At 45.9% G+C, this 24,639-nt stretch overlaps 1 protein-coding gene across 8 annotated transcripts in view; it reads right to left on the bottom strand.

Annotated features, from left to right (window-relative positions):
- Nucleotides 1-24,639, bottom strand: part of TBL1X (transducin beta like 1X-linked) — a 244,520-nt gene that overhangs the window by 66,259 nt on the left and 153,622 nt on the right. For 6 of the 8 annotated variants that reach the window (XR_002340726.1, XR_002340725.1, XR_002340728.1 and 3 more), the window contains exon 3: nucleotides 12,422-12,510. The exons of the other annotated variants lie outside the window; for them this stretch is intronic. The gene's annotated coding sequence lies outside the window, so the exon portion shown is untranslated. The remainder of the gene's footprint in view (nucleotides 1-12,421; nucleotides 12,511-24,639) is intronic. 8 annotated transcript variants of the gene reach the window in all.

Here is a 24,639-nt window from a genome sequence, read left to right as displayed (position 1 = left end):
ACCACAGCCACAGCAATGCAGGATCTGAGCTGCATCTGCGACCACAGCTCACAGCAAAGCCAGATTCCCCGACCCACTGAGCTAGGCCAGGGATGGATCCTGAATCCTCACGTATACTAGTTGGATTAATTTCTGCTGGGCCACGATGGGAACTCCCCCCCACCCCAGTAGAGTGTTAACTTCTTAAAGGATTTTGATTTGTAAACAGCAGAGGAAAGAAAACAAAGATCATCTCTGGTCTGCAAGAGAACCAGGGATGTCACGCCATTTGGTCCACAAGAGAGTCATGAGTTTCCACTGACTGGTTCACCTCAACACAGGCCTGCCTGAAGGCAACGTGGGCTTGGCTGGAGACCACTGCGAGAAAGCCAGCCACAAGGAGCTCTTCCTGTTTCCCAGTCATGGCTCAGCAGAAACAAATCTGACTAACATCCATGAGGATGCAGGTTCAGCCCCTGGCCTGGCTCAGTGGGTTAAGGATCCGAGGATCTGGCATTGCTGTGAGCTGTGGTGTAGGCCAGCAGCTGTACCTCCGATGTGACCCCTGGTTTGGGAACTTATATATTCTGCAAGTGCAGCCCCCCCCCCACCAAAAAAAAAAAAAAAAAAAGAAAAAAGAAAAGAAAAGAAAAAAAAAAAAAAAAAAGAAAAATGATACTAGTAGACTCACTCAATGAAAACTATCCCTATTTGCAGATGACATGGTACTATACCTAGAGAATCCTAAAGACTCTACCAGAAAACTGTTAGAACTCATCCATGAATTTGGCAAAGTCGCAGGATACAAAATCAATACACAGAAATTGATGGCATTTCTATACACTAACAACGAAAGAGCAGAAAGAGAGGTTAGGGAAGCAATCCCGTTTACCATCGCATCCAAAAGAAGAAAATACCTAGGAGTAAACCTACCTAAAGAGACCAAAAACCTGTACTCTGAAAACTATAAGACACTGATGAAAGAAAGCAAAGATGACACAAACAGAGGGAAAGAAAAACCATGCTCGTGGATTGGAAGGGTCAATATTATCAAAATGACTATACCACCCAAGGCAGTCTACAGATTCAATGCAATCCCTATCAAATTACCAAGGACATTTTTCACAGAACTCAAACAAAATAGGTTAAAGTTTGTTTGGAAGCACACAAGACCCAGAATAGCCAAAGACATCCTGAAAAAGAAAAATGGAGCTGGAGGAATCAGGCTCCCGGACTTCAGACTATACTACAAAGCAACAGTCACCAAAACCATATGGTACTGGCACAAAGACAGAAATATAGATCAGTGGAACAGGACAGAAAGCCCAGAATTCAACCCACACACCTACAGCCAACTAATCTATGACAAAAGAGGCAAGAATGTACAATGGAGAAAAGACAGCCCCTTCAATAAGTGGTGCTGGGAAAACTGGACAGCCACATGGAAAAGAATGAAATTAGAACACTTCCTAACACCACACACAAAAATCAACTCCAAATGGATGAAAGACCAAGATATAAGACCAGATACTATAAAACTCTTAGAGGAAAACATAGGCCAAACACCCTCTGACATAAACGACAGCAACATCTTCTCAGATCCACCTCTTAGAGTAATGACAGTGAAAACAAAAATAAACAAATGGGACCTAATCAAACTTCAAAGTTTCTGCACAGCAAAGGAAACCCTAAACAAAACAAAAAGACAACCCACAGGATGGGAGAACATCTTTGCAAGTGAATCAACTGACAAGGGAATTAATCTCCAAAACTTATAAACACTTTCTGCTGCTCAATACCAAAAAACAAACAACCCCATCGAAAAATGGGCAGAAGATCTAAACAGACAATTCTTCAAAGAAGACATACGGATGGCCAAAAAACACATGAAAAGATGCTCAACATCACTCAGTATTAGAGAAATGCAAATCAAAACCACTAGAAGGTATCACCTTACACCATCCAGAATGGCCAGCATCAAAAAGTACAAACAATAAGTGCTGGAGAGGGTGTGGAGAAAAAGGAACCCTAGTACACTGTTGGTGGGATTGTAAATTGGTGCAACCACTGTGGAAAACAGTATGGAGATGCCTCAGAAAACTAAAAATAGAACTGCCATTTGATCCAGCAATCCCACTCCTGGGCATCTATCCAGAGAAAACCATGACTCACAAAGACACATGTACTCTGATGTTCATTGCAGCACTATCTACAACAGCCAAGACATAGAAACAACCTAAATGTACATCAACAGAGGAGTGGATCAAGAAGATGTGGTACATATACACAATGGAATATTACTCAGCCATTAAAAGGAATGAAATACCAGCATTTTTAGCAACACGGATGGACCTAGAAATCATCATGCTGAGTGAAGTCAGTCAGACAATGAGACACCAACATCAAATTCTTTCACTGACATGTGGAATCTAAAAAACGGACACAATGAACTTCTTGGCAGAGCAGATACTGACTCACAGACTGTGAAAAACTTATGGTTTCCAAAGAAGACTGGGTGGGGGATGCACTGAGGGTTTGGGATGGAAATGCTGTCAAATTTGGTTGTGATGATTGTTGTACACCTATAAATGTAATAAAATTCATTAAGTAACTAAAAAAAGAAAAAAGAAAAATGGTACCAGTAGACTCATTCAACGAAGGGTTGCCCTGAACCTTCAATTTTTAAAAAATGCTGTCTTTGAAGCGCAACACATGACATGCGACGTACGCCTGCACATGTTTTTTAAAAAACTGATCTAATAATTGGATTGAAGTCTCCCTCACCAATAAAATACCTTCTTAATTTATATGGCATCAATGACTTAAACTTCTTGTAAGACTTGTTCTTCTAAAACCTAACTAGTTCCAAAAGAAGGACTTACAGTGATTCGTGAACGAAAACGTGGCCACATATTCTTAGACAATCCCATACGCGGACGCGAACACTCCTTGAACTGAACATAAACCACAGCAACATTCAAGCCACTTCAACACTTTGGGTTTGACCATGGCGAAATCAAGAGAAACCAACAATTAACTGAGTGTCTAGTTGTGAGACCTCCGTACAATGTGCACAGAGGTGATGCCTGTCATTTTACTGGATTAATATCACTTAAAAAAATCACCTTTTTGACTCAAGTGAGTAAAATGGCTCATCTTCACTTGGTAAAAACTGCTTGAGACAAATCTCACCCCATCTACTCACAACGCAGGGAAATAAAGTTATCCATCCCCTTTTCTCCAAGAGAGGAACTAAATTTTCACGGAGAGATGTGAGAATGAAATCATGCATTTTTGTCTTTTTTTTTTTTTCCTTTTCTAGGGCTGCTCCCGCGGCATATGGAGGTTCCCAGGCTAGGGGTCTAATCGGAGCTGCAGCCGCTGGCCTACACCACAGCCACAGCAACAGGGGATCTGAGCAGCATCTGCAACCTAAACCACAGCTCACGGCAACGCCGGATCGTTAATCCACTGAGAAAGGGCAGGGACTGAACCTGCAACCTCATGGTTCCTAGTCGGATTCGTTAACCACTACGCCACTATGGGAACTCCTAAAATCATGCATTTTTAAATCCAGGGGTCTGCTGCTGAGTTTCATATACATAAATGTGCTGGTATTACGGTGCTCTTCCAAGTTCTGGGGGGCGGGGGTCTTTCGCAACACAGAGTTTCTGATTTCAGTGGCAGCGAAGTCACTTCGGGCTACCGTGCGGCATCTGCCTGTCTGGGCAGCTCAGAAGCCAAGGCCAAAAGCGGGGCGCCCTGGTCCTCTTCGCTACAAAACCAGTGGTGAGCAATCACTTCAAGATCACATTCTGACACCAAGGACCTTTTTTTTTCTCCGGCCAGGGCGTGCATTGGCTTGACGTGGGATCTCAGTTGCCAGACCTGGCACTGCAATGTGGCTGAAGCACTGAAAGGTCTGGATCCCAACCCTGAGACCAGCAGGGATTCCCGCTCTAAGCACTGCCCCCCAAACCCCTCCTCCTCAGCTGTGTTTGAACATGATCTTTTTTTTTTGTTTTCTTCCTTCCTTTTTAAGGCCACACCTGCGGCATATGGAAGCTCCCAGGCTAGAGGTTGAATCAGAGCTGCAGCTACAGGCCTACACTACAGCCACAGCAATGCCAGAGTCTTAACCCACCGAGCAAAGCCAGAGATCAAACCTACATCCTCATGGACATTATGTCAGGTTCTTAACTCGCTGAACCACAGTGGGAACTCCTGAAGGTCCTTGAAGGCAGCTATGAAGTCAGAGCAAGGGGCCTATGAGTTCCCAGCCAGAGAGCCCAACTACGTGCAGTTTCTTCTCCAGGAGGGACCAGGCTTCTATGGAGCAGACAAGGAAAAGTCAAATTATGTGATGGCTCAGGGTCCACGTGGGAGAGGGGGTGAGGGCTGGACGCTTTCTAGAAACTCCCAGGGCAGGGCCTGCACAGGGAGGAGCGGCTGGGCAGCTATTAGTGCTATTCTGCCACCCACCAGCACCCCGAAAGCAGAGGGCCCCCTGGAAGGGCCTGAGGAACAAACCACCCTCGCCCAAGTGTGTCAGCCCAGACCTGGCGCCCCGGTGGTGACAACCTGCAGGTAGGGAGCCCCTCCTGCGGGGCTCCACCCAGGCACCCTCTTTCTCGCCCGGAGACCCCGGCGCGTTCCAACACCCAGCGGCTTTCCAACCGCAGCCGCCCCCAGCTGGAGCTCTGCGTTCTCCAGCGGGGCCTTCCAACCCCCCTCCTCCAGTTCTAGAATAAAAGAGCTTTTTCTGCACCGGTAGATCCTCGTCCGCCTCCAACAGAAAGGAAAGAAATGAAAGGGTTCTTAATGAGTGCAACTGTGTTTATTTTCCTGCCTGACCCAGTTTCGATCGGAGGCACCTCCAATTAGGTCGACGGGAGGTCCTGGGATTGCGCAAAAAGGAAGTCAGCGCCCTCCTGCGCGGCGAGGCGGGGCCCCCACACCCCCTCACTGTGCCGCCTGCAGAGGAAGAAACAATCAGTGCGGACTGATGACAGTTCTGGTGGTTCCCCAATCAAAGACAACTCTTCCAACCGAAATACTCATTTGGGGCTAAATCCGGCGGGAAGCTGAAGGGGACGTTATTTATAGCATCTCTCCTTTGCACGATTTCATTTCAAGGGGCAAAAGCTCCTCTTAATCACGGTTCCGTCACCACTCCGACGCAAGAGAAACGGTGTCTACCAGGGTTTCGCGGGCTTGCGGATGTGCGGGGCGCATTTAACCGGCTCTCATGCTCGTGCTCGGGGAAGGGAGAGGACTCTGCCCCCCAAACAACGAACTCTTAACTACTGTCAAGGGCACACTCGGAAGAGCTCCTGCAGCGCTGGCTCCGGGAGTTGAAGGCAGAAAGGGCAAAAGCGAGCTCGTTCCCTGGCGCCGGGAGGGCGCGGGGCTGGGAAACGGGGATGTCCGCCCGCCGACTCAGGGAGGGGACGCCGGCGCCCGGCGACAGCCGCTGTGCCCAAGCCGCTCATAACCACCTGCCGGGGGAGGAAACGTTCTCCGAACATCCTCTGAAGACGCCCTCGGCTCCTCCCCGGGACCCGGGACGGAGGAGCGTTGGGCCCACGTCTCGGCTCCGCGCTCAGTCTGCGGGCCTTTACGCTGGAGGAATCCGCGGCTTAGAGTCCGGTTCTGGATGAGGCCCCGGCCTCTGGGGCCCGACTCCACGCAGACGAGAAGAGAGAGCCGCTGCGGCTGGAGCGGCTGCTCGGACGACCTCAGCGGAAGACCGCACTTTCGCCCGCGGCCTCGGACACCTGCTCCGCGGACCGGACGCAGCGGGTCTACCTTCCCGCGCGCTTCCCCATAACGAGTTTCCTCTACAAACGTAAACGGAGTTTCTTTTGATTTCACCACCAGCGGTCAGTGCCGATGAAAAAGGGAATGTACGTTCCCACCTTTCCATGTACATCTTGATAATCGGCCGGGGACCAGCGGGCTGCGGAGAAGCAGGCTTGTGTCCTCACGCTGCACACCTGGTCCGCGGGTAGAACTGAGACGAAGCCGAAACCTGGCCACGGAAAGCTCCGGTTGTCCCACCACAGTAGGAGTGACTCCATAAATGATGGCCTTTAGCGTTGAACCCCAATTACAGGAGAAGAGACTGGGCGGGGAACGTGAAAACATTACCGGTGGTTTAATTTTGTGTTTTTTTCCTACGGACTTATCTTCATGTACCAACGAAGTGACTATTATCCTACAGGAAGAAAAATATTCCCTCCAAAGTTAATTTTTTTTTTCTCACGAACTTTACAGTTGTATTTATTTACTTTGGAGTCAAAATGATAGAATCCAAGAACTATAATTTTGCTACCTGAGTTCACATGCCTAGCAGTGGCGATGCCCTTTGAATATGGGAATAAAGTAGTGTGATAAAGTGAAGTCCTCAAAAGAATTTTCCTAACAGGGGAAAATGGCCATGACACAGTGCTATGTAGAAAAAAAGTAGGTTTCAAGATGCAATGCACATGTTGCTAAATTTTCTTTTTTATGCACACACACACAAATGAAAGACACCCTCTAAAATATTCTCACACTTGTTTCTCCAGGGCTGGGATCACGCTGGACTTCTCTCTGTGTGTGAGTGTGTCTCTTTCTGTATTTTCCAAATTTTCTCCTGTGAACATGACGCGCTTTCATATTCATTAAAATGTAATTAAAATCTGGCAGTGTCTTCAGAATTCACCAGTGTGAGAACAACTCAGCTCAGGAAATAAAGCTGCAGGGTTGGGAGAGCAGACAGGAGGGGGCTCTTCTTGGGTTAGAAAAAGAATGCTGCTCTTCACAGAATCAAAAACAGTCCCCGTCCCCCCCCCCCCCGCTGGGGGGGCTCATTCAGAAAGGGTCCTTTCTGTGCCTGGCTGCCCTTCTGGGTTAATGAATGGCTGGCCGGGGCTGCCATCCAAACCCTGTGTGCACAGCCATGAAGGATGCTGACGTGACAGGAAAGGCGTCCTCGCCTGGAGTGACCTCCAGGACTGTCTGTGCCCCTCCCAAGCAGCCCCCGGGTCCTCTCTCAGACCCTCCGAGCTGCAAAAGGCACCCATCCCACACCTCGGTGCCTGATCGGGAGGAGGACCCAGAAGGAAGCCTTCCTGAAACCCTTCCACCTGGGAACAGCAAAGCACGGCTCAGAAAGTCCGCATCACGAGCCAGACGGTGTGCAAAGACTAAGTTCACGGTGTTCTTTTTATAGTCTCCTCTCTCCACAGTGACATTCAAGTTCACCTACCATGATGTCAACGCCAAGTGCCTCGGGAGACACTGACAGCTACGGCTCCCACCTAACAGCAGTTCGCCCCGTTTTCATAACGACTTTGGTCTGTAAGCTAATGCTTCCGACTAGTTCGTAAACTACCTTACAGATGTTAAGTGTCTCTAAGCCTGAGAGGCTGGGATCAGATTCTCCAGCATGTGCATTAGGCCCTCAAACAAATTTCAGGAATACACACAGGCTGGTTATGAAACGTCTGAGACACTGCGATTTTTCACCCACAGACGTGGGATTTATTTTGGCCTTGACCATTTCCTTTTCTGCGGTGAGTGGCGTCAGAAGAGAGGTATCTACTCATAGAATGTGGCCTCCAGAGTTTTGAAAAATAAACCCTGTGGCTTTTTCTGTCCATATAAAGGTGGGTGAGGCCGTGCCCTTTGAGGCAGCCGGCATCTCAAAAGACCTTGGCGTTAAAGCATATTTTGGTCCCTGAATGTAAATGAGTAACAACAAAAAAGCTTTTTTTAATATTTATTTTTTGCTTTTTTTAGGACCGTGGCACATGGAGGTTCCCAGGCAAGGGGTTCAATTGGGGCTATAGCTGGTGGCCTGCGCCACAGCCACAGCAATGTGGGATCCGAGCCATGTCTGCAACTTACACCACAGCGCACGGCAACGCCAGATTCCCTACCCACTGAGCGAGGCCAGGGATCGAACCTGTGTCCTTGTGGATACCAGTCGGATTGGTTTCTGCTGCACACAATGGGGACTCCCCCCCCCAAAGCTTTTGAAAAGAAAAATACTTAAAAACACCGCGAACCCAACTATCCAGTGAGGTCCAATGAGCCTCGTGTTTATATCCGTAAATGTAGAACTCAGTTTTGCAATCGAGTGCTCTGCAGCTTACGTTTCCACAGTCTCAGACTGGTAACATCAAACTCCAAAATAAAATACTGACAGTAGCAGTGAGTAGGATTCGTCAGCCTCGGTGCTCTGGGCATTTGGGACCACGGAAATCTCCGCCAACAGGCTGCCCTGGGCACATAGAATGTCGAGCAACAGCCCTGGTACCCCTGCCCCCACCCCACCCCCGCCACGAGAGGCCGGAGCACGCCTCTCCCTGCCGAGTGTCTCCAGGCATGACCAATGTCCCCTGGGGAGGGGCGGGACACTGCCTGGGAGGGAGACCTCCTGGGTGAGGGCCGTTACAGAGTCCAGAGCCACCCCTCGCATGGCAGGACAGCCCGCACACTCCCCAAAGCTTCAACTCCCTGAACACCAGCAGCGCCTTCGCCAAGCAGCCACGACGCGGATCCCGACCCGAGCATGCGGCGGACCTGCTGAGCTGCCCGCAGATGCACTTCGACTCAGAGCCCGCGGGTACCCGGGGGAGAAATACAACAGGTGCGTTTCTCCAGGTCAAAGTGGGCGCGACTCCCACCTGCGCTGCCTCCGAAACACCTGCGTGCTGTCAACGGCTTCGACATTTTTTAAATGATTGAAAAGAAAATCAAAACGATCGTATTTGGCCACCCGTGAAATTGGTTGGACATTGAAATTCCTGTGCGCATCAACACAGTCATGTGGGCACCCAGCCACGGTCATTCATCTGCGGACCAGGAGGGAGCGGCTCTAGGGGCACAGGGCAGAGCTGGGCAGCAGAAACCAGCGCCCGCAAAGCCTCAGCGCGCTCCTCTCCAGCCCCTGACAGAAGACGTCTGCCGACCTTGCTCTCCTGAAGATCTCCCCTTTCTACAGGAGACGACGACGACGGCCTGGTCACTTCCCCGCCGGGTAACTTGAGGGGGGTGCCAGCCAACATACCAACCACTTTAAAAAGAAGAGCTGGGGGAGTTCCCGTCGTGGCGCAGTGGTTAACGAATCCGACTAGGAACCATGAGGTTGCGGGTTCGATTCCTGCCCTTGCTTGGTGGGTTAACAATCCGGCGTTGCCGTGAGCTGTGGTGTGGGTTGCAGACCCGGCTCAGATCCCGCGGTGCTGTGGCTCTGGCGTAGGCCAGTGGCTACAGCTCCGATTCGACCCCTAGCCTGGGAACCTCCATATGCCGTGGGAGCGGCCCAAGAAATAGCTTAAAAAAAAAAAAAAAAAAAAAAAAAAAAGAAGAGCTGGAGTGCCCGCTGTTGACTTAGCGGTGATGAACCCAACTACTATCCATGAAGACGCAGGTTCCACCCCTGGCCTCACTCCGTGGGTTAAAGATCCGGTGTTGCGGTGAGCTGTGGTGTAGGATCTGGCGTGGTTGTGGCTGTGGCTGTAGCCTGGCAGCGGTAGCTCTGATTGGATCCCTAGCCTGAGAATTTCCATATGCCTGGGGCTTTGGCCCTAGAAAGTAAAATAAATGAATAAGTAAATAAATAAACAAATAAAAAGGAAAGGAAGAGCCAAGAAAACACCACAGCTGCGGTCTGCTGTGAATGGCTTTTGAAGGGGGTACCTGCTGAAACTAGGGGCGTCTCCTGGAGACAGGTATCAGCCCTCACTTTCTGACGCACAGCGCCCAACGCAGAGAACAGGCATGACTTCGAGGTGACTCCCAAGCTTGGGGATGCGCTGCGGGCAACGTGTAGGAGAAGCAGCAGACTGGGGGACTCCAGCACGGTTCCAAGGGAGCACGGCATGTATAGACCACACAGCCTCTTATTAAAGGCTGCAAACACTTCCACCGCCACGTATGAAGCTCAGCACTGGTGCCTCCCACACAGAAGGACGTCGCGGGTGCTCAGGTCAAGCAGCTTATGTGCCCTTTGTTCTGACCTCACACTCAGTCAAAACACCGACAAGCAAGGGACCTCTCCTCTCCTCCTCCCCCTGACACTTCAAACACGGTTGGCGCGCCCTGCAAAAAATACTGACTCACCACGGAGCCGCTCTGGCAAAGTCAGAGGGTTCTTTCAAATGTTACACCGTGACCACGCAACCTGGCCATTCTACTCTCAGGTACACGCCCAAGAGAAACGAAGACGTGTGTGCCACACACGCCTTGCACAGGAATGTTCACGGCTGCTTACTCATGATGACGGAAAGCCACCTGCCACACAAATGCCGTCCACTGAGGGCTGAGGGGACAAGATGTGGCAGAGCCAAGGGACGGGATAGTACCGGGCCACAAAAAAAATTCCCGCTACAGCATGGACAAATCTTGAAAACATGATGCCGCGTTAAAACCAGCCACAAACTGAACACATTTTTTAATTTTATAAATTTTGGAATACATACATTTTATTATTAAAATTCTATCAACTGTCATTGAAAAACTTTTCCTTAAATTTTTAAATGTTACATAAAATGTAAAATTTTATTAAAATAAGATGTTTAAATAAATTGTGACAATAAATACATTTCGATACTAAAATTTCAGGGCATTCCCTGGTGGCCTAGCAGTTCAGGATTCAGCATTGTCACTGCTGTGGCTGGGGTTTGATCCCTGGCCTGGGAAATTCCACATGCCACAGGCACAACCCCCCTGCCCCCGATTTATAGATTTTTAATAAACATAATTTTTAAAATAAATGGCTATAATTAATTGCATATATATTAATTTTAAAAAAGCTTACACTTCTCAAATATTTAAGCACAATACTGAAATTCTAATACAGTTGACCCTTGAACGTGGTGGTTGGGGGTCTGACTCCGTGCACGGTTGTTGAAATGCACTTCCTGGTTTTGACGGGGGGCTGGGGGGGCTCCGTGTCTGTGGTTCCTCATCTGTGGACTCAACCACGGACCGTGCGGGACAGAAGCATATTTAACGGCCCTGCGCAGTTCAAACCCAGGTTCTTCTAGGGTCCATCGTACCCATTTACTTTGTTATACATTGGGTCTTAAACAAAAAAGATTCACTAAGAGCCTTACTTTGGTTAAGTTTAGGTCTACCATTTTAGCTTGGATGGGTTCTCTTCAAACAAGACAGCAAAAGTCTTCCCCAAATTTCCCGCTTCGTGTTTTTAAAACTTTAAAAAGCCCTAGGATTTTTTTTTTAAATAAAAAATTAAACAAAGAACCAGAAAGCACGAAAAATAAATGACACAATGAAATCCCAAATCTCATCTACCAAAAGACAATAGCACTTTTTTTTGGTGGGGGATGGGAAGGGGAACCAGCAGCTTTGGTTTAGGATGGGCGTCCACCCCTTTTTTTTCCCCACAAAGTTACTGAACTTCTTTTTTTTCTTTTTCACATTTTAAATGAAAGAACAGTTGACTTACAATGTGGTGCCAATTTCCTGAACTTCATTTTTTAGGTGTATAATCTACATGTATAGGGTTCCCACTAAGAATCCTACAGCGGCACTGTCTTTCCTTTTTTTTTTTAAGCCGCCCCCGGGCAGATGGAAGTTCCTGGGCCAGGGATCAAACCCGTGCCACAGCAGCGACGGAAGCCTTTGCAGTGACAACACCAGATCCTGAACCCACTGCACCACAAGAGAACTCCTGGTGTCATTTTCTTGTAATGCAAAAAGGTAGCATTTATTCGTTGTTTACTTCATGACAGGTATTTGCTGAGCACTTTAATTTATTATACAATTCTTACAACTCACTGTGGTAGGTACTATAATCAGCCCTATTTGAAAATTGATTTTCTTTTCTTTTTTTTCTTGGGGGCGGGGGTGGGCTTCAATTCTTTATACCTGTGCGTCTGCAATTTGGTTTGCTCTTCTGGATATCTTATCACCTCATTAGATCTATAAATAGAAAGCTACATGTTCTTCTAATAAGTTTCAAGGTTAAGTAGCACATCAATTTGCAGACAGATGCAAATCATATTAAGAAGCTAATAAAGCACAGAACTGAGATACAGCAACCAAATAGATCTAGACTCATGCGCGCAATTATAATTAATTGTGCAGCTTAATTTTAATTCACAATGTTAACAAAAGAGACTAATTTTTAGAAGGTGTCCTCTGCTCCTGGTGAGACCCAGAAACGTCTCTAATAGCTGGTTCTGTATCCCCAATTCTTAGGAGGCAATAAAAGGCCAGTTCGTCATACAGAATCGACTAAACCACCCGGGATGCCTTAATGATGCTCTATGTCCTACCACCTGCCGCTTCAGCCGGGAGAAAGGTCTCAGCTTCCTCTCCAAAGCATCATTTTTAAACAAAAGGTGTTACTCCGTTTCCACAAAACGGAGTCCTGCTTCTCAAAGAGATTTCAGGTCAAAGACCAAGATCGAGGGCGGCTGTTTACCTTCAGGGTGACTTCATGTGTGGACCTCTGAACCAGGGGGCTCCCCAGCCTCCGAACGTACAAACCGCCAAGCGTCTGCCGGGACCTGCCTGGTGAGAAACAGAGAGATCTGAGGAAAGAAAAACACCTTGAAATTCTTTGGGACTTATTCACCTTTAGCAGGACCTACTCCTTGTTTCTCTTTCTCACCCCCCAACTCAAACTTGACACAGTCTGTTGTTTCAGTATCTCGGTCTTAAAATGTAACACAGATGAGGCAGTTCTATGTGCAACATGAAAAAGGAGACATGAAAATAACCAGTCAGTATTACGGGCACAGGTAGAAATTCTGCAAGGAAAGAGTCTCGAAATAAATAAAACTGATTTTAGCTCAGAGAGCGTCCCTGCTATCATTCATTTCTCGGTACTTAATGCCCAGCTGAAATACCTTTGTTGTAGGGATTGTATCATGTGCAACCAATATGTTAAACTGTATCCACCTTTAAGAGAAGAAAAGGAGCTTCAGAGAAACTTCACTGACATGGCTTGGGCATGGTTTGCAATAATCCTTGCACGCGTGTTTGTGTGCAGCTATCCACCCTTACGCCCGCCCATAGAAACACCGAAACAGTAGAATCCCCCCTCCACCCTGCCCCAGATTCCCGAAAATAAAGCAGAAGAGCGCACTGATTAATAGTTCTCAAGTTTTCCGTTATTTTTTCTCCACGTTTCCATTTCCCAGGAGCTGCATTTGCATGGATGTCTAAAGAAGCCAGGGTTCTAGCTCATAAAATAACCCTGGCATGTCAAAAACTTGTTTTGCTTTTCCACTCGGTATCAATACTAAGCAGTCAACCAGCGTTCACCGACCCATATTTACCTTCTTCCTCATAAAATGGCTTTGGTTATGAGTGAATCCAGCCTCCCACAGGGTTTAAATTATCCACCAACTCCAGTACGCAGGACATTCAATGCCTGTTATTTCCTCTAAATTCTTGTTCAACAGTCTTAAGTGATAATAAAAAGGTATCACATCAGGTTTAATATAATTCAAATCCACAAGCGAGACTATGAATGAATAGATGTTTCTTATTAGTGAATTTATACAGCACCTCTTGAAATGTTCCAAAGAGATGCAAGTAAATTATTCCCATGGAGTCATGTTTATAGTTACACTGTTCAAAGAAAGCGATTAAAAGGATTCTATAGGTAGGTTCATGGACCCTAAGTTTCATTACAGTATCTTAAAAAAAAAAAAATCACAAGGACGTAATAAGATAAAAGTTGTAGCCAGGACAATTAAAGAAAAAAACGACCACTGAAGGAAATTAATGAGATTTAAACAACATTCCTCCATAGCTCTTTGAATAGAAATTAAAGGGCATCGCAGTGAAGCAGGCACGAAGGAATACTGACTTTGCTTGTAAAATAAAACATATTTCGGAGTTCCCGTCGTGGCTCAGTGGTTAACGAATCCGACTAGGAACCATGAGGTTGTGGGTTCGATCCCTGGCCTCGCTCAGTGGGTTAAGGATCCAGCATTGCAGTGAGCTGTGGTGTAGGTCGCAGACAGGGCTCAGATCCTGCGTTGCTGTGGCTGTGGTGTAGGCCGGCAGCTACAGCTCCGATTAGACCCCCAGCCTGGGAACCTCCATGTGCTGAGGGTGTGGTACTAGGAAAAAAAAAAAAAAAAAAGACCAAAAAAAAAAAAAATTTTCATGGCGAAAAAAAATCTGTAGCGGAGACAAAAGAAGACAATACTCCTTTCCAGTACCTGAAGCAGAAAGCAAGTTACTATTTTCAGTAATAGGCTGTAAACCCAAAATAGCCCTATGATGGGCCTGCTAAATACCATAAGGCATCAAAATATGAACAGATGTCACCACAATAAGCCCCAAATTGCCTGAAAAGCAAAACATTAAAATCCATTATCGTTCAATTAGGTAATTAATACATAAACAGCTCTTATTACAAGCTGTTCAGAAAAAAAGCTTCAGTACCAAATTCCTACTCTTTGGTCCAAAACAGATGGTAACTCACAAATTGAAGGTTACCCTCAATACAAGTTGTTAAACTCAATAAGTGTAATTAACATCATCTGTGTGTTATAAACACCGAAAAGGGTGAGATATGACTCTGGTTAATAACATGCTGGTTACGCAACATGTCAAAACTCATTCGTTTACGGCTCAAAATAAGAAACTAAAATGAGAACTCTGAACCTTCCAATTCCTGGGCATGACTGATTTTCCCATTATTAACACCCCATAGAACCACACTGCAGTGAACAGTGCTGGCAAAAATTTACGTCATTGCAAAATGCTTGTGTCTAAGGCAAATGATTTTAACAAAGGCAATATGGTCTTTTTAAAAAAAGTTATTTATTTTTATATCTAATGATTTTTATTTTTTTCCATTACAGCTGGTTTACAGTGTTCTGTCGATTTTCCACTGTACCGCATGGTGACCCAGTGACACATACATGTATACATTCTTTTTTCTCACATTATCCTGCTCCATCCTAAGTGACCAATATATTCTTTACTCTCAAAGGTCACAATAAATATAAAAAGGATGCTGATTTTCTGGCTGCCGTCAGCTCTCGGCATGGGATGGGGCAGACAATCACTAGCTTAGTCCTTCCTCGGGACTTTGCAGAGTTGTGCAGCCCATCGTTCGCAAGTCTGCAAACATTTCCATCACCCCACAGGAACACCTGTGCCCGTCGAGCCGTCACGCCTCATTCCCTCTCCCCCTCCCCAGCCCACTTGGTGTCTGTATGGCTCTGCCTGTTCTGGACGCTTCATAATAATGGAATCACACGGTACGTTTGGGGTCTAGCTTCTGTGAGTCAGCATAAAGCTTTCAAGGTTCAGCCACAATGGAGCAGGTATCAGCACTTCACTCCTTTGCGTGGCTGAATACTATTCTACGGGAGGCAAGGACTACATTTTATCTTTCCCTTCACAGGCAATGGGCGTTTGGCTTGTGTGTGCCCACCTTCTGGCTACTGCGCCTAGTGCTGCCAGGAGCACTGGTGTCCAGGGAGGGGTCCGAGCCCCCGTTTTCCAGCCCTGGGGTATGGACCCAGGAGGGGAACTGCCTACTTCGTTTTGCTGTTTTGAGGAACATGGCAGGGGTACGCTGCTGCTCTCCTTGGAGCAAACCTCATTAACCTTCCACGCAGAAGCTTTGCCACGTCTGTCAGGGCAACCAGAGGCGCTGGATTGGTTTTGTTCCGCCTGCAGCTCTGGCTGTCACTCCAACACCCTCCCCCGCCCCCGAGGTAGTGTAGCCCAAGCTTTGGGTTGTGCGTGGGTCAGCATGACCACTTGAGTTGACTCTGCTTGTCCAGGTACCTTCTCACACTGTTGTCTGATACGGACCCACGTACACGACACCTAAGAAAAGCATGGGCCTGTCACGGTGTGCCCACATTTTAACACTGTGGTTTTCAATCAGGCGTAACTGTGCCCTCCACCTCCGGGGACCTTAGGATGTTAGGTCATGTGTAGGGACAGTTTCAATTGTCGCAACTGGAAGAGGGGAGCTCCCGGCACCTAGTGGGAAGGACGGCTTCCCTTCGTGAAAGACTGATCAGCCCTCACGGGTCAATAATGCAAAGAAACTTGATTTGGCCAGAACAGCTTTTGGAATCCTTAGGTAAACTCTTGGTGACTTCTGCCTGATTTTGCTCACTAAAGTCCAAAGGATAAACCTACATTTTTATTGATCATAAATGAGATGCCTAACTATATACAGAATGATTCGACCTCCTGATAAAACAGAATCACATGCGTACAATTAAGCTCCTTTAAATGCCCGTGGAGAGGCCAGTATGGATCAGAACTGAGGCCCACCGCCAGCAGCCAGCATCACGTGCCAGCCATGTGGGAGCCACCGAAGCACTGGGTCACCCAGGCCCAGTCAGACCACCATCCTGCCGAGTCACCCCTGCACCTCTGACCCTCAAAATCTAACACACTGTGAAGGACGGGGGGGGGGGGGGGGGAGATACCTGGAGTAAGTGCCTCTGCATCATCAGCTTATAGAATGGGGACAGTGACGTGCAGGGCTGCTGGCAGAAAAGCCTAGAACCACAGGAACTTGGAAGCCAAGCAAAGGCAGGTTTCAAAGTCGGAGAGAAATCTGCCAAAACACGTTCTTCAGAAGGATGTTTTCCAGATTGTTAGCATGTGCTTAGTATCCCCACATGAAAAGTGGTTCTGTGATCCCATATTCTACCTTCAATAGGATGGGTAACCCTAGCTTAAAGTTATTAAAAAATAAAATAAAAAGGAGCACCTAAATACATAAAACAAACATTAACAGACATAAAGGGAGAAATATACAGGAATACAATAATAGTAGGAGGCTCTAAACCCCATTGACCTCAGTGGATAGATCTTCCAGACAGAAACTCAAAAAGGCAATAGATACGTAAATAACACAATAGAACAGATGTAATTGATATTTTCAGGATATTATATTGAAAAAAACCCAGAATACCCATTCTCATGGAACATTCACTAGGCTAGACCTCACAGGAGGGTACAAAACAAGCCTCAACAAATTTAAGAGGATAGAAATTATTTCAAGTACCTTTTCGAACCGAAAGAGCATGAAACCAGAAATCAACCACAGAAAGAGAAATGAGAAAAAAAAATTGATTACATGAAGACTAAACAATATGCTACTAAAAAACCAATGGGTCAGTGATGAAATCAAAGAGGAAATTTAGAAAAAACTTGAGACAAATGACAATGAAACATAAACATACAAAATCTACGGGATGCTGCAAAAGGAGTCCTTAGAAGGATGTTCCCAGCGATACAGGCCTTCCTCAAAAAACGAGAAACATCTCAAACGAGGATTAAACAAAACCTAAAGTCGTCAGAAGAAAGAAATGATAAAGATTAGAGAGGAATTACATAAAACAGAGATTAAAACACAATAGGAGTTCCTGCTGTGGCGTGATGGGATCGGCAGCAACTCTGCAGCCCCACAACACAGGTTCAATCCTTGGCCTGGCGCAGTGGGTTAAAGGATAGGCAACCAGTGGGTTAAAGGATTCAGTGTTGCTGTGGCTTTGGCGAAGGTTGCAGCTGTGGCTCGGATCTGATCCCTGGCCCAGGAGCTCCATATGCTGAATGGTAGCCAAAAAAGAAAAGGAAAAAAGAGAGAGAGAGAAAGTTCTTGCTGTGGTGCAATGGGATTGGCAGCATCTTGGGAGTGCTGGGACATAGGTTCGATCCCCAGCCTGGCACAGTGGGTTAAAGATCTGGTGTTGCTGCAGCTGAGGCTTAGGTTGCAACTACATCTTGCATCTGATCTCTGGCCTGGGAACTCCATATGCTAAGGTGTGGCTGAATGAAAGAAAGAAAGAAAGAAAGAAAGAAAGAAAGAAAGAAAGAAAAGAAAGAAAGAAACAGATGAAAAACACAATAAAACCAAGAGCTGTTTATTTGAAAGGGTAAGTAAAATCTGCAAACCTCTGGCCAGCCTCACCATAAAAGAACACTATGGGGAGTTCCTGTCGTGGCGCAGTGGTTAACGAACCCGACTAGTAACCACGAGGTTGGGGGTTTAATCTCTGGCCTTGCTCAGTGGGTTAAGGATCCAGTGTTGCCGTGAGCTGTGGTGTAGGTCACAGACGTGGTTTGGATCCCACGTTGCTGTGGCTGTGGCATAGGCTGGCAGCTGTAGCTCCGATTGGACCCCTAGCCTGGGAACACCCATATGCCATGGGTGCGGCCCTAAAAAGACAAAAAAAAAAAAAAAAAAAAAAAAAAAAAAAGAACACTATGAACAATTATATACCAACAAACTGGACAATCTAATAAAATGGACTCATTTCTAGAAACATACAGCCCACCAAAACTGAATCAAGAAGAAATAGATGATTTGAACAGATTGATCACTAGAAGTAGAACAGAATCCATTAAAAAAAAAAAAAAAAAAACACAACTCCCTGCAAACAAAACTCCAGGACCAGATGGCTTCACTGGGAAATTATATCAGACAAAGAATTATACCAATCCTTTTCAAACTCTTCCAAAAGACTGAAGAGGAGGGAACGCTCCCAAAGTCATTCTAGAAACCACTTTTACCCTGATACCAAAACCAAAGACACCAACCAAAAAGGAAATTACAGGCCAATATCTTTGATGAATATAAATGCGAAAATTCTCGAAAAAATTTTAGCAAATCTAATCCAACAATGCATAAAGATCATACATGAGAGCCAAGTGGGATTCATCCCAAGTTCACAAGTATGTTTCCATACATGCAAATCAATGTAATAAATACTCCACATTAACAAAAGACAAAAATCACATGATCATTTCAATAAAAGCAGAAATAGCATTCGATAAAATTCAACACCCATTCATGACAAATTGAAGATGATTTAAAGAAATGGAAAGATATCCCCTGCTCTCTCCTGTCCTGGAATAATTAATATTGGTAAAATGGCCAGACTGCACAAAATAACCTACAGATTTAATGACGTTCCTATGACATTATCTATGACATTTTTCATAGAACTAGAATGAATAATCCTAAAATTGATATGGAACCATAAAAGACTCAGAATTGCTAAAGCAATCCTAGGGAAGGAGAATGAAACTGGAGGCATAAAACCTCCCAGACCGCAGACAACACTACAAAGCTACAGTAATCAAAACAACATGGTATTGGCACAAAAATAGACAAAGGTAATCAACAGAACAGAACAGAGTGCCCGGAAATAAATCCACATACCTATGGGCAATTAACCTTCGACAAAGGAGGCAAGAACATATCACGGGAAAAGACGGTATGCTCAGCAAATGGTATTTGTTGGGAAAGGTGGACAGCTGCATGCAAATCAATCAATCACGCCCTCACGCCATACACAAAAATCAACTCAAAACGGCGTAAAGACTTGTAAATATAAGACATGACGTCATAAAACTCCTAGAGGAGAACACAGGCAAAACATTCTCTGACGTCAACCAGACCAATGTTTTCTTAGGTCAGTCTCCCAAGACAATAGCTATCGATACAAAAATACATAAATGGGACCTAATCGAAAGCTTTTGCACAGCAAAAGAAACCATAAACAAAACAAAAAGACAACCTATGGAATGGGAGAAAACATTTGCAAATGATGCTCCCAACAAGGAATTAATTTCTAAATTATACAAACAATTCATACAACTCAATAACAAAAAACCAAATAACACTTAAACACTGGGCAGAAGCTCTAAAAAGACGTTTTTCCAAAGAAGACATACAAATGGCCAATAAGCGCATGAAAACTTGATTCAACACCTCTCGTTATTAGAGAAATGCAAATCAAAACTCCACTGAGGTTACCACCACACACCAGTCAGAAGGGTCATCATTAAAAGTTATACAAACAGTAACTGCTGGAGAGGGTGTGGAGAAAAGAGAACCCTCCTATGCTGTCAATAGGAATGTCAACTGGCACTGCTGTTAAGGAGAACAGTATGGAGGTTCCTTTAAAAATTAAAAACAGGAGTTTCCGTCGTGGCGCAATGGTTAACGAATCCGAATAGGAACCATGAGGTTGCGGGTCCGATCCCCGGCCTTGCTCAGTGGGTTAACCATCTGGTGTTGCCGTGAGCTGTGGTGTAGGTCCCAGACGTGGCTTGGATCCAGCATTGCTGTGGCTCTGGCGTAGGCCGGTGGCTACAGCTCCGACTGGACCCCCAGCCTGGGAATCTCCATATGCTGCGGGAGTGGCCGTAGAAAAGGCAAAAAACCAAAAAAAAAGAAAATTAAAAATAGAGTTGCCATATGATCCAGCAATCCCACTCTTGGGCACACATTCAGAGGAAAAAAAAAAAACAATTGTAATTGGAAAAGATACATGCACCCCAATGTTCACAGCAGCACTATTCACAACAGCCGAGCTATGGAAGCCACCTAAATGTCCAGCAACATAGGAATGGATAAAGAGATGTGGCACTTACATACAACGGGACGCTACTCAGCCCTAAATGAAGGAACTCATGCCATCTGCACAAACACAGATGGACCTAGAGTTTATCAATACTAGTGAAGAAAGGCAGAAAGAGCAAGGCAAACACCATGTGATTCCACTTATTAAAACGGTACACAAATGAACTTATCTACAGAACAGACACAGAGAACAGACTTGTGTTTGCCAAGGAAGAGGGAGTTCGGGATTAGCGGATGCAAACTCTTATATCGAATGGATAAACAACAAGGTCCTGCTATGGAGCACAAGGAACTACATTCAATACCCTCTATAAACAGCAATAGAAAAAAGATATATGCATATGTGTGTGTGTGTGTGTGTGTATATATATATATAAATGCCTTACTTCTTGACAGTTAGAATATTAATATATTAATATATATATTTGTGTTATATACATACAAACACCATATCTTTTTAATTTTTTTTAATTTATTTGAAGTATAGTAGATTTCAATGTTGTGTTAATCGCTGCTTTATAGCAAAGTGATTCAGTTTATATATACATATACATATACACATGAGCATAAGCAAGGTCCTACTCTCTATATAGCATACAGGGAACTATATTCCATACCTGGTAATAAACTATAATGGAAAGGAAAAAACCCAATAAAAGTAATTTATACATAATTACATCTGTTATCCACCTGCCTCTAAGGGCGATAAGTCATGTCATCCTTTTAGTCAATCAGGGAAGAAAGCTGGCTACCAGATTCTCACACTGCGTTCTCAGTGACGTGTCCAGGCGCCACCACTGACAGTGTCCTGCCGGGGTTCACGTATATTCAGTCATCACTCTACTGTCTTGATTGTCTCATGGTGCTGAGCTGCAGGCTGCAGAAATTGGGTGAAGCACCTTCCTCCCCTGGAGCCTCTGTGCATCTGGGCATCCAGAGAGAGGATGATAATACTTCCTGTGCAATATGCTACGGTTTGCCCAACTCCCCACATTTCTGACTTTTCAAAAATATGTGGAAATTTTAAGACACCTTTCTGATTGATTTTGAGTACATCCGCTGCTAGAGATTCCAACACAGGCAGATTTGGCTGCTGGAAGATTACAGGTTCTCCAAGAGCCGTCTAAAACCAAAGTGTGCCTCTTTAGAGATTTTGGAAGCTTGAAAGCTAAAGACGACAGCACCTGATGAAAATGGACGCACGTGTGCCAAGATGGTAATGACTTATAAAAATGTTACTTTTAATATTCTAACAGTGTCAAGAAGTAGGGCAGTTCGAGATGAGTCTTCCTCCACAGGGAATTAAAATCAGGCCATTGTTCTCTTTCCACTCATCAAACTTGGAAAATGGGTCCTGTGAGGAGAAAGGTCACTCTGCATTCATCATTTCTTCATTTTTTATCGTGTCATCTTCTTAAAACATTCCCTTCAAAAACAGTCTGCATCGGAGTTCCCACTGTGGCTCAGCAGGTTACGATCTGACTAGTATCCATGAGGACATGGGTTTGATCCCTGGCCTCTCTCAATGGGTTAAGGATTCGGCGTTGCCGTGAGCTGCAGATTTAATGTGGCTGTGGCTCCAGTTTAACCCCTAGCGAGGGAACTTCTATATGCTAAAAAATAAAAATAAAAAAAAAAAAACCCATCTGCATGGTTAAATGGTAGTATTTGTTGTCAATGCTTATAGAAAAAAGACGTGAGTTTGAACGCTTTTGGAATTAACATTCCAGCACTGTTCTCGATAGACAGCAATCTCGGGGGTGCATCAACTTTCCTGGGCATCGATGTAATAGATCAGCGTCGTTCACAAGGCCAGGAAGATTTTGGTAAAATTTCTGACCTACACTCGAGATGGGGAGAATGGTTACTGGTGGAGCGTGTCCACCAAGCCGGCAATTACCCAGACAGTTCCTGCTGAGACCTCATTCCCAAGCTAATAAACACCGACACGCTCCACCTACTACCAAGGCCAGGCCCCAGAGCTTTCCCGGGTACCCAACAAACACTCTTCGATCCAAGTAGTCAATATAAACTTATAATCATGCAAAAACAATACACACTGGTTTCTTCTTCCTTCCTTTCTCTTCTTTTCTTTACGCTTTTTTAGGCCACACCTGCAGCATACAGAAGTTCCCAGGCTAGGGGTCGAATCGGAGCTGCAGGTGCCAGCCTACGACACAGCCACAGCAACGCAGGATCCGAGCGGCATCTGCAACCTACACTACAGCTCATGGCAATGCTGGATCCTTAACCCACTGAGCGAGGCCAGAGATCAAACCCATGCCCTCATGGATACTAGTCAGGTTCGTTACCACTGAGCCACAATGGGAACTCCTAAACACTGATTTTCATCTTCGTTTTCCAAACCATATTTTGTGTTTCTTTTAGTGCTCATCCTTAAAACAGTATTTCTTAGAGATGACAACATGTGTTATTGATTGATTGATTGTCTTTTTAGGGCTGCACCTGCAGCATATGGAGGTTCCCAGGCTGTGGGTCAAATTGGAGTTGTAGCCGCCAGCCTATGCCAGAGCCACAGCAACCCCAGCCCACTGAACGAGGCCAGTGATCGAACCCTTATCTTCACGGATGCTAGAAGGGTTCGTTAACCACTGAGCCATGACGGGAACTCCCAACACGTGTTATTTAAAGCAAAGGTGTCAAGATCTAATCTGCTTGGGAAATTCTAGGTTTAAAAAAGGTAAAATAGACCCAGGAAGCTACATAAACCCCAGGCAGGATAAATACCAGAGGAAACCCCAAGAAGACCCAGTTTTCTGAAAATCAGCAAGAAAACAAACTCTTCAAAGCAGCCAGAGAAACTACCTCCAGAAGAAAAAAATAACAAATCCCACCAACTTCCTGTCCAGAACAATGCTAAGCCAGCAGACAACGGAACAGGACTCTGAAGACAGGATGTATCAGCCTAGCATTCTACACTCAGGCAGAAACATCTTTCAGACGGGAGGGCCAAGCAAAGCCTTTTCCAAACAAACAAGTGCAGAGAGAATGCACAGGCAGGAGATCTGCACTGCAAGGAATACCGACGGACGCTCTTTGGGGGGGGAGACTGATTTCAGACGGAACCATGGACTGAGGCGAAGGAGTCGTGAGGGACAAAGGCTAACTTCAGGGGGTGAATATAAAAGCCTCCTCTTCTTGTTTTAAATTTTCTTTCCCGTATCAATGGCTGCTTAATGCCAAATTACTAACCGTGCATTGTAGCATATGAAACCCACATGAAAATAAGACGTCTGAGCACAAAGAACCGGGTACCGAAGCACAGACACACACAGTTGCACGTTTCTTACACAGGATGTGGGAAGTATCACTCAGTGTAGCCGCTGACAAGACGTATACTGTAACCCGGAGAGCAACGCCATCAAAACAAAGACGACCTGCTAATACGCTAACAGTGAAGTCAAGTCACACAAATCCTCTCAGCTTATGCAAACACACGCAGGAACGGAGGGAGAGAGAAACAGAGCACGCGATACAAACAGAAAACAAATAGCCGGTGGTAGATGGTACAACCCTTCTGATTAAAAAGCTGAGACTGTGAGGCACGATCAAAAAGCCACAGGCGGAGTTCCCGTGGTGGCGCAGTGGTTGGTGCACCCGACTAGGAACCATGAGGTTGTGGGTTCGATCCTTGGCCTTGCTCAGCGGGTTGAGGATCCTGCGTTGCCGTGAGCTGTGGTGTGGGTCGCAGACGCGGCTCGGATCCCGTGTTGCTGTGGCTGTGGTGTAGGCCGGTGGCTACAGCTCTGATTTGACCCCTGGCCTGGGAGCCTCCATATACAGCAGGAAGTGGCCCTGGAAAGGCAAAAGACAAAAAAAAAAAAAAAAAAAAAAAAAGCCACAGGCAACTCTGTAACAAACCCAGCCTACCGCAAACCCACTTGGCCTAAGCACATACTGTCTCTGAATGAATGGGTTATGTGTGTACACTGGAGACAGAATTCTGTCTATTGACTGCATACCACTGACAGGATATTTACTATACATCACTGACAGGCACTGTCTTGTTTCGTTCGATTTAGATTCTCCTCTGCGATTTCTTCCATCTCTTCCTTGCTTGGTGAGTCCGGGGAAGATGCTGCAGAGGGAAGAGGACAGAGCGACTCCCGCCCTTGAAGGAGATCGGGTGCCTCCGTCGAGGGATCCATACGTGAACATAACACGAGCCAGGCAGGGATGCTGGTCTGCTGGGAGCTGACGGCGGAGAGCCCAGGCCGGCAGGCTCCTTAAGAACCGCGGCAGCGAGGCTG

This window comes from Sus scrofa, chromosome X, assembly GCF_000003025.6.
Source record: "Sus scrofa isolate TJ Tabasco breed Duroc chromosome X, Sscrofa11.1, whole genome shotgun sequence".
Classification (NCBI taxonomy): Eukaryota; Metazoa; Chordata; class Mammalia; order Artiodactyla; family Suidae; genus Sus; species Sus scrofa.
This window is presented reverse-complemented; position numbering and strand designations above follow the sequence as displayed.